The 15,053-nt window shown below is 42.6% G+C and overlaps 1 non-coding gene across 1 annotated transcript; it reads left to right on the forward strand.

Moving 5' to 3' along the window:
- Positions 1-3,471: 3,471 nt before the first annotated feature.
- TRNAP-AGG lies at positions 3,472-3,543 on the forward strand. The gene has a single exon. It is a non-coding gene; the product is annotated as a tRNA-Pro (tRNA).
- Positions 3,544-15,053: the final 11,510 nt, after the last annotated feature.

The raw sequence follows: 15,053 nt of genomic DNA on the forward strand, positions 1-15,053 counted from the left end.
AATATTTCACACTCGTCTCCTGTTACGTATAGAGTTGCTAAGGATTAAACAAACTGTAAGAAGGAATAGGGCGGTGCATTAGTAAAGCATTAATATTTCAAATAATATAGCTCCTACGTTTTCTGTAATGCTTAATGTTACAAGTTTGTTTTATATATCATTCAACCAGGAGCTAGCAAGTAGGGATTAGCATTTATCTGTCTAGCAGATAACCTTTTTCTTATTGCGTCTACTGCAGATTTTTGCACCCTTTGAAGGATCAGTTTTCAGGCACTGGGCAAGGTGGGCTTAATCTGACATTTCTAATATTCTGAAGGAATCATAGTTTTATTGTCAGCAAAGCTCAGTTGCCTTTATGTGGCTCTGAAATTTCACAAGGTGGTTCTCAATGCAATGCTAAAGCAGTAGGTTTTTTTAGGAGCAGATCTTAATCTGATGCAAGTGAGTGTTTCTTGTTTTGTTGACTTCAGTGCCGATTTAATTTATGCTGTCTAAAATCCAAGGCTATCGCTTGCTTTGCTTTTATGTAATACTGCAATATCTTTCTGGCAACATTTCTAATTTCTACACTGTGAGCCAGTGTGGTGTAGTGGCCCGGATTAGGAGCTGAGAGACCAGGGTTTGAATCTCCATTCAGCCATTAACCTCAATGGGTGACCAGTCACTGCCTCTTAGCCCAACCTACCTCACAAGGTTGTCGTGGGGATTAAATGGGGGGGGGGCGACGACAATGTATGCCACCTTGAGCTCCTTGGAGAAATAGGTGGGATAAGGATCCTTAGGAAGATTTGCAGCTAAATATTGTTTCTGTCCTTATTACCATTTCAGCCTGTGTGTGTGTGTGTGTGTGTGTGTAATAGGCCATAATGCAGAATTCTAATTAGTGGTGTTTTCACTTCTCTTGCCTGAATAGGCTTCTCTCAAGAGAGAGGCAGGGAAAATCATAGCAGAGAAAGGACAAATCAATGCTGATAGACTCCTACTAATCCCTGAGGCCATTGTGTGCTGGGGCAGGGAAGCAGAGTTACCTGGCTGTCACCTGTTTGGTAGAGAGTGAGGTCAGGGTTTGTTCAAGCAGGTGCAGAAGCTGTTGTTTACTTAGCAAGGTTAGCAGCTGCTGGCTCAGAGCAATTAAATAATATGTTCAGGAGGAGGTTGCCAGGTGCCAGCTGTCCTGTATGTTATGACAAGCAGGCCAAAATTTCATGTAAACACCTGCCAGCATCCCAGACAAACCTCAGTTAACGGACTGTTATGTACCTGCCATTAAACCATTTGTGGGCTTAGCTGACAGCTTTGTGAGTTCACTGGCTGTCATGTCAAAAGTTTCAAAAGATAAGATATGCAGTGAAGGGTTTCCTTATTTTTCAACAGGTGTGAGAGGAGAATGTTTTGAAATCCCATGGTAATTGTAGACTTTGCCATTTCGGTGTGATGAAGACAGATGTTCAGCTGGTTTGAGCCAGCCAAACACCATTAACTGGAGTGGAACGACACCAGTTTACCCCATCTCTTAAGTCTGGCAGCAGCTAGACTTAAGGCTCTCTGCCATTTTCTTAATTTTTGTTCTACTAAGATCAGTTTCTCTGCCCCCCAAAAAAACATTTGCAGACCAGATATTGTTTCTTACTGCTTCATAGTTCTCCAAATGCTCACATTTAAAGACATAATCTCTTAGCCCCAGCTGCTCATCTGCATTATGAGGTAAATTGTGGCACTGAGTTGTAGCACTTATTTCTGAACTGATGTAAGTAAAGAGCTTTGAACATTAAAAAAGTGATTAATAACCCTCATCTAGCCTTAAAAAAGGATAACAACAATAAGACTACCCCCTCCACTTGTGAAATAGAAATAGAATAGAATAGAAATAGAAATACTTTATTGTCACTGTACCACATGTTTACAGGGAGATTAAACGAGCCCCCCTCCCCCACAATCTCTCAGTCCTTGTTGCACTCTATGTTTTGCATTTCACTTTTTAAAAGATCGTGTAAATAGCAATACAGCTACTTATTTATTACAATTATTCTCTCCACTGAAAGGCTATCACCTTCCTTAATTAAATATGAAAGTAGTAGGAATCCATGAGTTGGGGTGGATCTGTGGAGCTACTCTCCCCACACAGGTGTGGCTGCATCTTACCTGGGTGGGGAAGTGGGGTGTCAGTGTCGTGTCTGTGTGGGTGCACCTGAAGAGCCAGTACAGTGCATCCACACATCCTTGACCTTGCCTCTATCCTGCCTGCCACCTCAGCTCCATCTGAGCAAAGCTGTAGTGGCACCAGAGTCAGGAGAGTGCCTTTGCAGCTCTGCCTCACACAGCCTTATGCCCACTTTGGTTTCTCATTGGGGATTATTGGGACTATTTTGCAAAGGCTGTTAGTGTAGTTGGAGTAGACATTCACTGTTCATCCAGATCAACCCTGATAAATCCAGTTTAAGGTTATACACCCATGAAAGCAAATCAAAGCTGTGTGCATGATTCCTCGGCCTAAATCAGAGGAAGATCACTTTGTATTCCAGCAAATGAGCTGGACTTCAGCTGATCAGCTCTTCAGGGATTTATGATTTCATGCATTTCATTTTACACATCCTTACCAAATACCTGCTTTGTAGCTTCTTTTATCAGACTATAAAACCTGATTAAAAACTTCAGATAGGCACACAGATTATGCAATTCCCCCCACTCCGACCCAGTTACAGATGTCACCAAAAGCTCAAAAGAACTGGAGCTAACAATTGACATCTTAACTATTCACACAGACCTTTGGTCACCACATTGCTGAATGCATATTCTGACTTTATTTATGCTGATATGTTTTATTGATAATGTGATTGTATTTTAGTGACATAGTATCTCACTTCAGTAGTGAAAAGTGGGTAAGAAATTTCATAAATAATCAAACAAATACGAACTGTGCTAAGACTGAGGCCATTAGCCTGAAGACTCATTGTGCTTTGTCTCCTGGCAGTCTGGGGGCTTGCCCAACAGATTCAGAGACAAAGCACATTCTAATAAGGAGGGAAAGCCTGACATAGAGAATGTAGTTGCTCTGAAAACTTAAGATTTATTCCTGTGGGCAACACCAAGGGAAACTTTGACTCCTATTCATTATCACTCCACATCACCCACAGTAGGAACTCAAACCACCACTTGTAAATTACTGCTATAAAATATACAAAGCTTACTATGAGATAGAAATCTATATGTGTCACTGAAAAACTTTATTAAATACAAACCCAAATTATATGCTGATATAATTTGCAACAGCACTGGAACAGTTAGAGTGCCATACCTGGCTCTTTACTGTCTCTATAAATGTTTATAACAGCCTAAAGGCTGCTCTGCACTCTGCCAGATAATTGTTCTCAAGGGGGACACTCACCAGCTAAGAAGAAATGGAGCACAATAAAGTGTATTTGGCTACAGCTCCCCAATCCCAGCCCAGTTCCTATGCTGGATGAGCTGCATGGCTCGTTGGTCTAGAGGTATGATTCTCACTTAGGGTGCGAGAGGTCTCGGGTTCAAATCCCAGACGAGCCCTACCTTTGGGAGACGCAGTTGGTGCTGTGGTCTAAACCACTGAGCTTCTTGGGCTTGCCGATCAGAAGGCTGGTGGTTCAAATCCCCGTAACGGAGTGAGCTCCCGTTGCTCTGTCCCAGCTACTGCCAACCTAGCAGTTCAAAAACAGTGCAAGTAGATAAATAGGTACCGCTGTGGTGGGAAGGTAAACAGCATTTCCATGTACTCTGGTTTCCGTCACTGTGTCCCATTGCGCCAGAAGCAGTTTAGTCATGCTGGCCACATGACCCGGAAAGCTGTCTGTGGACAAACACCAGCTCCCTTGGTCTGAAAAGAGAGATGAGCATCGCAATCCCATAGTTGCCTTTGATTGGACTTAACAGTCCAGGGGAACTTTACCTTTACCATGGAGAAGTAGCTGATAAGAGTAGAAGATAATTTTGTGACATATGCTACTTAAACATACCAGAATGTTTTTACCACACCAATTAAAGAAAATGTCATTAATTCCAGCAAGAGAAATTTGATTTCAACATTTGATGCAGATATTCATTATGTATACTGTTGCTGCTTGCACAATCTTTGGATGTACTAATGTGATACTGTGGGAATACACTTCGTGGGTTCCTTTGAACCCGCGATTATTTGTTTAAGTTAATGTTATTTATGCACTATTTTATGTATCCTTCCATGCAAAAGCGAAAGCAGGGCTCAGTAGGCATCTTGCCACTGAGATCCCTCCGCCTAAACTTTTAGTTCCAGAGGTTTGAATTTGTCAATGATCGTTTATTCTGCTTCCCGCCTTTTTTGGGGGCAGCAACAGCGTTCCTATTGGTAAATATATCGATCATGACGTTGCACTTGGTTGTCAATAAAAGGCTGCGGCTCCCCGTCTTGGGCGGATAGTTAGAATTTATCAGTCGTTTAGCTAGCGGGGTTTTTGGGGAGTGGGTTGGATGGGTTGGAAGCGCGTGCAGGAGGTAGTTAGGTCTTAGCTTGCGGAAGATTTGGCGGTAAAGGTTTAGATAGCTTTAGTTTTAGCATAGGCTTAGATTGCGGAAGATTTGGCGGTACAGATTTAGTTAGCCTTAGCATTGCGGAAGATTTGGCGGTGCAGGGTCTGTTAGCTTAGGAAAAGCTTAGAATAGTGATAGGTATAGGGAAGTGTAAAAGCCTATGTGGGTCAGCCAAAGCCATTCAAAGAAGTAATGTTGTCTGTCTTTATTTCATCTTAATTTAATTTTTGGGGTCTATTTAGCCATTATTTGCTTGGGTATGTAACTTTAGAGTAACTCAGGAGGTCACAAGTGTTTGTAGATACTTTCACGAGGCATTTTCATCCGAACTACTCACACACCTTCAGATTTAGCCTGGCGGACAGCGGCACGGTGCGAGTTTATGCTCCGGAATTATCGGCCGTTCCGTTCGCAGGCTTGGCCGGCGCCCGTGCGGAAACGCATGTGAGGTGCTGGCCGCAGATCCCAGGCAACTGGAATCCCGTGTGTAGGTGGCGTAGACCTACACGCGGGAAGCTCCAGCAAAGAATCCCCGCATGATACAACTGCTGTCTCCTGAATATATTCAGCCACTGCTATTTGGGTGGCCTGTTTTAGCTCAGTGTAATGATAGTTATTCATCAGAATCTGAAATCCAGCAAAGACTATGAATCTAGCACCACAAATTTAAAGCCAGATGCCCCCAAAGCAATTTGCAGTCCATCAACAGATGTCATAGACTGGTTGGATGCAGAGGAAATGGTGGGAGGAACCAGCTGGGGAACCCCCAAGGGAAGAAGGCTCAGAGCCCGGGGACTGGTGGTGGGATTATGATGAGTTGTCAGAGGGGTGTTGGAAGCTGAAGAGGTAACAAGGTTTGGTGGGAAAGGAGAGTCTGTGGCAGAGAGAAGTCCAGAAGCAGAAGCAAGAGAGTGGGATGAGGGTGGCCAAGAAGTAGATATGAGTTAGGCTGGTGAGGAAGCATGGGGTGTCTCCCCCTCCTGCTGCAACAAGTTCCTCTCCTCCCTGGTCTCCAAGGACCCTGAGACGCATGAAGCTGGAGGAGCAGAGACAGGCACACAGGCGCAGTCTCAGATTGCTTGGGAAAACCCTAGGAGAGGAGGGCACTTATGCAGTTGTGCGAAGTTGGGGACCTTCAATCTCTATAACTGCCTATAAGGGCAATACTTCATTAGGTCTGGCACTCCTTTGCAGATCCTATTTTTTCTAATAAAGAGTTAATTTTACCTACTCCATGTGATTTACTGCTGGCTCACTCTTGACAACAGATTGTGAAGGTCCAGATTTTTGGTATTTGGCATTGGGAGATTTCAAATCCATGACGTTAGTTACAAAACAAATATGCTCATGCAAATTGGAACAATCTTTTTCTAAATATAAAATTAAAATGTTTTAAGTAAATAATAATGGATGATTTGTTAATCTATGAAATTGCCAATGAAGATTGGAAATGAAATTCAGAAGGGAGGGATTGGGGGAAGTCACCCTAAGATGTTAGAGAAAAAGTGTTAGGATTGTATAAGATTTTTTGTGTATTGTCTGTTTTTGTATTTGTATTTGAACAATCTTTTTCTGTCTCCTTCAATGTATTGTGTATTGTTTTATTTTGTGTTGTTTTGTTTTTTGTTTTTTCTTTGTTTTGTGTTTTTGTTTTTTGAAGCTTTCATTAATTTTGTAATATTGTAGTAATATTTGTTGGATGTGTTGGATGTGTGAATTGTGTGAATGTTTTTTTTTAAAATAAAAAAGTGTTAATTAAAAAAAGAAAGAAAGACCACTTTTAAAACCTGAAATCACGTAAAGAGATTGTGAATGTGTATAAATAAACCCAATGACATATGGATTTTCCAAGAGGGGAATTGATTTATTGCATGTATTTATTATTTCGTATTAAAAGCACTCTTATACCACTCTGAATTTTCCAGAAAATACCAAAGAGGTTCCCACACAGCATATTTCAACAAATCTTAGTAATAATATCACAGTAACCAAAAGCAAAAGCAATAGGAACCAGCACTAGCAGATTTTAGAAAGCCTAGGTAAACGGATCCATTTTAATTTTATGGTGGAAACACTTCACCTGGGTTGCCAGCCTAATCTCAGTACAGAGACCATTCCACCTGATGGGCATTGGAATGGAAAAAAGGCCCTTTTCTGGAAGATTCCCCACAAAACAGACATTTGTTTGTGAGGCAACTAGAGTATTCAGACATGCAAAATATAAAGTCTGGAGAGTTATATTTTAGGAACTGTTTTCGTTTGCAATGAGTTGTCTAAGAGCAGGTTAAACAAGCATTTAATCCATGAATTAAGTCCTTGGTGTAGGAAACTATAATTCTGGGTGTATGTACAATGCCCCCTATCACTGGAGATGAGCTTGGGTATCCTCTGACAATGATTCCTGGTTCCAGGGATTGGGGAGTTAGGTATGATGACCCATGAGATCCTTTCTGCTTCCTGCTTTTTCTAGTTCTGTGACATTAATTATACACTACTGAGGATTTAGCTTTCTTACAGGCACACCACTTGACCTTGTTGATGGCATCTGTCTGTCTCAAGAGACAATGGAGTGTGCCTCAAGGGGCTAAGCTGAAATGCTGTGTTAGCAACACCAAAGTGTCCTCCCCGGGATGCAAGCCTGGGCAATGTGTATGCATGCCCTGGACTGCACAGACAACAAATGTGACCTGTTCCACAGATAAAAGGGCATGTCTCTGAGTTCTGCACAGAGCAGCAAGCAGTCCAATATATATTTACCATCAAAGTACATAAGATCCAGTGCATATTATGTTTTGCAGAGCTCTAAGAAAAAATATGCAAAAGTGCTCCTTTTGAAATATCTAGGGAAGAAAATGTGAGGTAAAGAGGCAGTGCTTCCAGTGCACAATTTACACAGCTAAAATGATATTTGGCACTGTGACCAAAATCACTTTTCTATGTAAATGTTGCATACCCTGCTTCTGCCACCCTAGCTACAAAAGAGATGTACAACTGTCAGCTTCAGGAATGGCATGCAATGTGTCTGCTCTCAGTTGAGCGGCTTGGCAGACTTAGGCTGTCATTTTCACTTCAGGCATTTGAGCATGGGCATTTCATTTTAGGAGGAAGGAAGCTCTACTTCTAATTGTGAGAGAAACTCTGTAGGAAGGATGGAAATTGGACAATCAAAGAAAATTGGCCTTTCAGCACTGAGGAGGTCAAATCTGAAACTTTTCTTGGAGGTTTGTATTCTCATGGTTGATTGAAATGTGTGGTGTTTCAGAAGGAAACGTCAGTTCCACTCTGCTATATGTTTAAGATATACAGCAAAACACACACACACACACACACACACACACACACACACCCCATCACTGGCAGGTGTAAAAGCTAGCCATCAGAGAATATCAGCATGGCTGACAGCAAGGCCTGCAAAAAATTGAAATGAAAGGAGAGGGCGCTGGTTGTTAGCAGTTGCAATGTTCCTCTGGGGCTTCTAAAATGGGCTATAGTTTTGGCAGAACACAGTCCTAGCATCAGGAGCAGATGAGGACCTCTGCCAAGAGTAATCTGCTCCTCTGCTGACAGCTTGCTCTTGCTGGGAGCAAGAGATAGAAAGACAAGAGGGTGTCAGAGAGAAAAGAGGTGAACTGACCTACTTTTGGCTCTGGCCCCACCCATTGCCAGCAGGCAGACCCTCAAAGGAAGTAGCCTCTTGGCAGAATTCCCCCCCTTCCTCCTACATTACACACAGAAATTTGATCTGGTTTTAGCTGAACCTCAAATCCCAGATCTGTTGCAAATGTACTGAAAAGCTCTTAAAAAGTGACAATTTCAAGTCTGTATCATGATTTTCCAAGGACAGTTTCACCTTTTACACATTTAAGCAGAACTTATTAACGGCAATAATACCACAGAACTAGTCCCACATGTCCACAATCTTCCATGTTTGTTCATGTGATAGAAGTCTAAAGACAAGTTGCTCACTTCAAATATATATATGTGCAGGTCATGTTTGCAACAGATAATATAGCATGGGGGACATCTGGCTTGACAGCAGTACATATAAAAACTATCTAAGGGTCTCAGTAGATCACAAGCTTAAAGTGAGTAAACAGAACCATAGTACTCAAATCAAGGGAAGTAATGGTACTGCTCTATTCTGCCTTCGTCAGGCCCCACCTGGAATACAGTGTCTGGTTCTGGGCACAGCAGTTGAAGGAGTATATCAACAAGCTGGAACATGGGTAGAGGAGGATGACCCAGATGATCTACGGTCTGAAAACTAAGCCTTACAAGGAATGATTGAGGGAGTTGGGTCTATTTAGCCTGGATATGATAACCATATTCAAGTACCTAAAGGGCTGATTTCTGCTGCTCCAGAGGGTGGGACCCTAACCGATGGATTCAAATTACAAGAAAGGAGATCCCCACTAAACACCAGAAAGAACTTTTTGACAGGAAGAGCTGTTTGGCAGTGGAATCGAGTACCTCAGAAGATGGTGGACTCACCTTCACTGGAGAATTTTAAATAGAGGTTGGATAACCATCTGTCAGGAATACTTTAGCTGTGATTCCTAAATTGCAGGAGGTTGAACCAGTTCACCCTTGGGGTCCCTTGCAATTCTACAGTTCTATGATTCTTGTTTGGTTAAAGCAAGCCACACTGTTACATGCATTTGGCATCAAAGACAAAGATGAAGGAAGATCAAGCCTCTTACCATGTGCTTTTGATTTAAGTTCTGCTCAGTTCATTCATGCCTGAAAGTTGCTGTCTTGTCATTTCCATGGATCAAAGATTGTTTGTCTTATTTCAGTATCTGTTATATGCATAGCCTCTTGGTTAGCATCTCCCTGGCCTCTGATGCCCCAGATCATCACTCTTCTCCAGGTCTTGGACACTGGCCTCACTGCTTTCAATGAAGTTGTGCTAAAGCCAGCTAGTGAGCACCATCCTGCTTATTATGATGCAACTGTGATGTCACAAGGTGTCATCTCCATAGCAACACTCCTGAAACTCAGGAGAAGGTTATGGGAAAGTTGGTCAAGCATAAAATGAAATTGCCCTTAGTTGTATCTTTCATAGCTGCCTGTCAAGTCAAAAGTAATTTTAATTTTAAAATGACGTCTTGCCAAAACTGTCATTTGAAAATCAACAGTTTGCTATCTGATGTCAAATTTTGAAGCCAAAATCCAATTGTGTCTTTAAACTTGAAATGTGATGGAATCTGATTGAATGTTTCTTTGAACTGGCTCAACAGAGCAAGGCCAAGAGCACATGTGATATAAGTTAATACTGGCTTTTGCTCTGAAACTCTAATATAGATGATTAGTATGAATACTGAAAGTGGTACTACAATCCTGTGATTTTAAAAAAGAGAGGCCACCTTCTTCTGCAGCTGATAATATTTCTTTTTCTTCCCGTTAGCCAGGTAGTATACAGTTTAGGTCAGCTTTTCTAAGAAAGGTTTTCTTTAGATGTGCAAATTTGGGTCTTTTTATATTATTATTCTATTTTATTGGGTTTTATAAACAAGAATAATTTATTGTGCTATTTTTGTGATATACAAATGACATGAGAAAACTTGGTATACTTATTTGCAAATTTGGGTCTTTGAGAACCTGTCATCCCACATTTACAGTACAGGAGAAGAAGGAATGGGAGAGAATCGTGCTTCAAATGAGTCTAGTTCTGCATTTGAATGCCTTTGCTCTAAATTAATTTGCACTTACGGTTCTTTCAGTAGCTTTCTTTTTCATAAATTACCCCTAGCAAGCCAATTCTTGGTGGACTAGTTTGGCTCATTCTGTTTACCAGAACTGCCATCTTTAGATAAAATAATATTCAGAAACCCCAGTAATTCAGTTATGCATATAATCATTGCATATGTTGCATTGTGTGAGTCATTTTCATTAAGCTAATTCTATTCTTTTGTATGGGATTTGCTTTGCTGGAGTGTTTCAATAGTCTGTCTGTCTCCACTTATATTCAACTTGTACACTGTAAATATTTTCAAATATTCCAATCCACTGGAGGTCTTCTGAGACTCTTCCATTCAAAGGAAACCTGGGGAAATGCTACACCTCTAGAACCTTTCACTGCTTGGGAAAGGTTCTTTTGTTGGCATGTGTCTATCTCGAGAAACAGTGGAGTGCGCCTCCGGGGGTGAAAGTCAAACCACTGGAGAATCACAGCATCTGCTGTGGCTGCAGAAGCCAGCAACTTGTAACTGCTGCCTCCCACATTGTTTTTGCTGCATTAATAGCACTGAAGTGACCTCTCTGGGGCACAAGCCTGGGCAGCATGTATGAAAGTCTTGTGCTACCCAGACGAGAACACCTCCCCAACCCACCCTGGCTTCGCTGGTGTGATCCAAAAGAAAGAATAGCAATATATTTGGCACCAGCTTGGTTGCAGGAGTTGCTGGAAGGAGGCGTACAAGATGCCATCTAACCATCTTAGGGGCTCCACTTTGGCTTTGTGTAAAGTTTGCTCCTTAGCCATATCTTCTCCCAAAGTTGTCCCACGAGACAGCAGGTACTGTATATTCTGGCATATAAGACTACTTTTTAATCCAGGAAAATCTTCTCAAAAGTCGGGGGTCGTCTTATATGCCAGGTGGAGAATCCGTGGTCGAGTATATCTCAAACTCTATATTTTAACTGGAAAAGTTGGGGGTCGTCTTATACGCCCAGTCGGCTTATATGCCGGAAAATATGGTATGTATTTTCCCTCAAGATTTATTCCTGAAGCCTTTTTCACAAATGAATTTAGCTGCAAGGCAGTGGAGGTTTAGGATCAATTTTTCATCTCCTTCCTAGGTTGATGAGCCCCATCTGCTCCTCATTTCCCTCTACAGCTTGTGCTTCTTGACTCTTGGACCCACTATTTGCCTCATCTGCTCAATCTGCCAGAGCCTGTCTTTGCATGCAGGGGAAGTCCCAAACTCACTAAAGGCTTGAGACCCATCGGCCACCCTCACCTGGTTTTAGTCCACCAGTCAAAGCTGTTTCCTGAGTGTGGCCACTGATGCATGCTGACAACTTCTAGGAGCCACAGGTGAGAGCTGAGTGCAGGGTGGGGACCAAAAGTGGACTAACTACACCATCTAATCCTGCATCCTGTTCACACAGTGGCCAGCCAGATGGCAGATAACATGAATGTAATAGTACTTTCCTTACTTGTATTCCTTGGCATTTAGAGGCACACCACCTCCGACAATTGAGGGTGTGCATAGCCATCATCACTGCATAGCCATCATCACTGGCAGCAATTGACAGCCTTGTCCTCCATGTCTATGAGAATCCTGGATATGAGAAGCAGTGTTGAAAGATTAAGAACATTCAAATAGTACTTGAGACAATTCAGGCCTACCCACACACCTGTCACTCAATGAAATGTTCTCGAGTGACTGTCCACATTTACCAAGGGGAAATGTCATACTGGCAGCAGATTCCAGAGTAGGCATCACATAATCAGTTTATTAACACTGTGCAGAAAGTGGGTTTCCTGGACTCTCACAACAGAATTAAGAGAGGCATGCATGCCTTTTTATTTATGCCAGGTGGCTTTCAGCAATATACATAGCAGAACTTGCTCATCCTTCTCAAAGTCTGCAACTGAAAGGGGGATGAGCAGCTTCCACCACCAGAAAGATAAAAGGGAAAGCATCTGGTGGGGTGATTTGTTTGCTTCCACTAGGAAGGAGAAGCTTGTGTCTAAGCTTCTGTTTCTAACCGGGACATGGGGAAGGAAAGCTCTAGCTACCCAAAACTGGCTGGAGGAACCAAGGGTTAGAGATTCTTCATCATGAAGTAAACAACATCTGACCCAGCCCTTAAGACCTTTTATGCATTTGAAGGGGTTCTACATGATCAAGCGGGAGTGGGATTATGCCACTGGCTGCACCTTTTTGGGTCACATTGGCCCCTCCATTGATGTCCAAATATTAGACATGAATGTCTACATGTAGGGCCTGTGGGGAGCCTATACACATAGATTTCTAGGATTCCCTCCCTGCAGACATCCATGATTAATTCATTTGTGCCAAAGGTGGAGCTGGGTGTAGCTACACAATATTGAGAGCAGGACAAGCATTGCAGCACCACTGCCCCTTAATCATGTGGAGAGCATTGGTCTTTGTAGAATTTTTAAAATATCTTTCTTCCATTCATCCCCCCCCCCACCCCTTGGCAAAGGCAGAAGAAGCTAGTCTGTTTCTCCCAAAACTTTTCCTTCACATGCCTCTTCAATTTTTACCTTCTCTTGCCACTAACAAGTCCCTCCACCTCATTAAGTGCCTCTGGGTGGGACTTAATTGGTCACCTAGGGTACAGGACTCCAGGCTATCACCAGTTAAGAATTTTTAAGCTACAGGTACACCACATATGCCATGAGCTGCTGAAAAGACATTGGTTACACAGAACTAATCATGTAGAACTTCACAAAATGGTGCTTCACTTGACTTCAGTAGAAAGTGAAATAACTGGCCAGAGATTTCTTGCAGTATAATTGGCATATGACTGACCTTTGGAAATGCACAGAACATAACTTTAAATAAACTTCTAGAAGTAGCCAATGAAAGTATAATAGAACAAAGATTGTTCCAGCCAGTCAGACATAACACACACACACACACACACACACACACACACGATTGCAGAAAGCCAGAATTACTGTCTTTGCATTTGTCTTCACTGCACAGTAGATTCCTGTGCCTGGACTAACTTTCTTGGGAAGGTAGAACCACTGTTTCTCTTTATCATGATACTGTAAAGGGAAAATAATATGATGTCAACAATAATTCAAGGGGTAAGCTGTACATGAGGGATGTGGGTGGTGCTGTGGTCTAAACCACTGAGCCTAGAGCTTGCCAATCAGAAGGTCAGCGGTTCGAATCCCCGCGACAGGGTGAGCTCCCGTTGCTTGGTCCCAGCTCCTGCCCACCTAGCAGTTCGAAAGCACGTCAAAGTGCAAGTAGATAAATAGGTACCACTCTGGCGGGAAGGTAAACGGCGTTTCCGTGCACTGCTCTGGTTTCGCCAGAAGCGGCTTAGTCATGCTTTCCACATGACCCAGAAGCTGTATGCCGGTTCCCTTTGCCAGTAATGCGAGATGAGCACTGCAACCTGAGTCGTCTACCACTGGACCTAATGGTCAGGGGTCCCTTTACCTTTAAGCTGTACACACAGGGGAAGATCTGCATTGGCCTCAGTATTTCCCCACCACCACCACCTTTGCCTCTTGTTAGAAGAGCCCTAGTGGAGGAAGCCAAAGGTTCATCTTGGCCAGCATCCTTTTCTCTCAGTGTCTAGTCAGATACCTATGGGAAGCTGGCAAGTAGAACCTGAGCACAACAGCACTTGTCCTCCCTCCATAGCACACTCTTTTCTATAACTGATAGCTTAGAGGCATAAGCACTTTGCAGGCCAGTCACCTGGAGGAGGAAGTGGACTTCTTGTTGCAAATAATGGTTAGTGCATACATGGCAGAAGGCAAGCTTGAGACAGAAGAGGTTCTCATTGAGCCTTATGCTCATATGTCTCTGGTGTGTGTAGCTACTTCTGCAGGGGGTGGCTCACCCCAAAGCATAGAATTGCTTCCTACTGATTTTCTATACTTGGTTATGTGGCTGAGTCACAGAATGTAACTTGACTGCTGCAAATGTAGAATAGGGGACAATATATTTTCCATAAGGAGGCCAAAGAATGCGGATTTATCATTTGTGATGCGGCTACCAGTGGCAGTGTGCTTTTTGATAAGTTAGTTTACCTATCTGATTTATGATAATTGTTCTGCTCACGATTGGCAGAGGCCTTCCTCTGCTCACCAAATGTACTCACCAATCCACTCTCCCTCAGGGTCTTGTGTTTGCAAGTGGTCACTGTCACAGGGGTCTGGAGAGAATTGTGTTGCTGTATGTTTGTAGACAACATGAGTCTCACCAAACTGTGGGAGGCAGTGGAAGACAGGAGTGCCTGGCGTGCTCTGGTTCATGGGGTCACGAAGAATCGGACACGACTAAATGACTAAAAAACAACAACATGTTTGTAGACAAAGCTCAGGAAAGTTTTGGCTTACTGTGAATCGCCAAAATATTGCAGTATTCCTAATGTGGTAAGGGAACAGCCAGCAGGGACCAGGATGCTTGGAGTGTGTTATAAATGCATATTGCAGCAAAGCTCTTTACACCACGCTCTTGGCACATAGAAGGGGAACTCAAAATAGCCAGATTGAGTGGTCTTGACCTCAGCTAAAATGTAGGCAAGACTGGCTGCAAGATTTATGCCGAACATGCCTCTAAATAGTACTTAACTAACCACTTTACCCACTCAGACACATATTTCTTTAGCGATTTCCTCCAACTTCTCATCTAAATTGGATTTTAAATTGCAGTTTCCTGTTTTAAAAGAGAGCAGTGTTCAGCCTTTCAGTATGCTAAAACATTGTTGCACAGGCCTGTATTGAAACACAGATGTTTGTTTATTTATCCAAACAAAAACAGAGGAATTTTTCCCAGCCCTCTTTTTTTTAA

This window comes from Lacerta agilis, chromosome 7 (assembly GCF_009819535.1).
Source record: "Lacerta agilis isolate rLacAgi1 chromosome 7, rLacAgi1.pri, whole genome shotgun sequence".
Classification (NCBI taxonomy): domain Eukaryota; kingdom Metazoa; phylum Chordata; class Lepidosauria; order Squamata; family Lacertidae; genus Lacerta; species Lacerta agilis.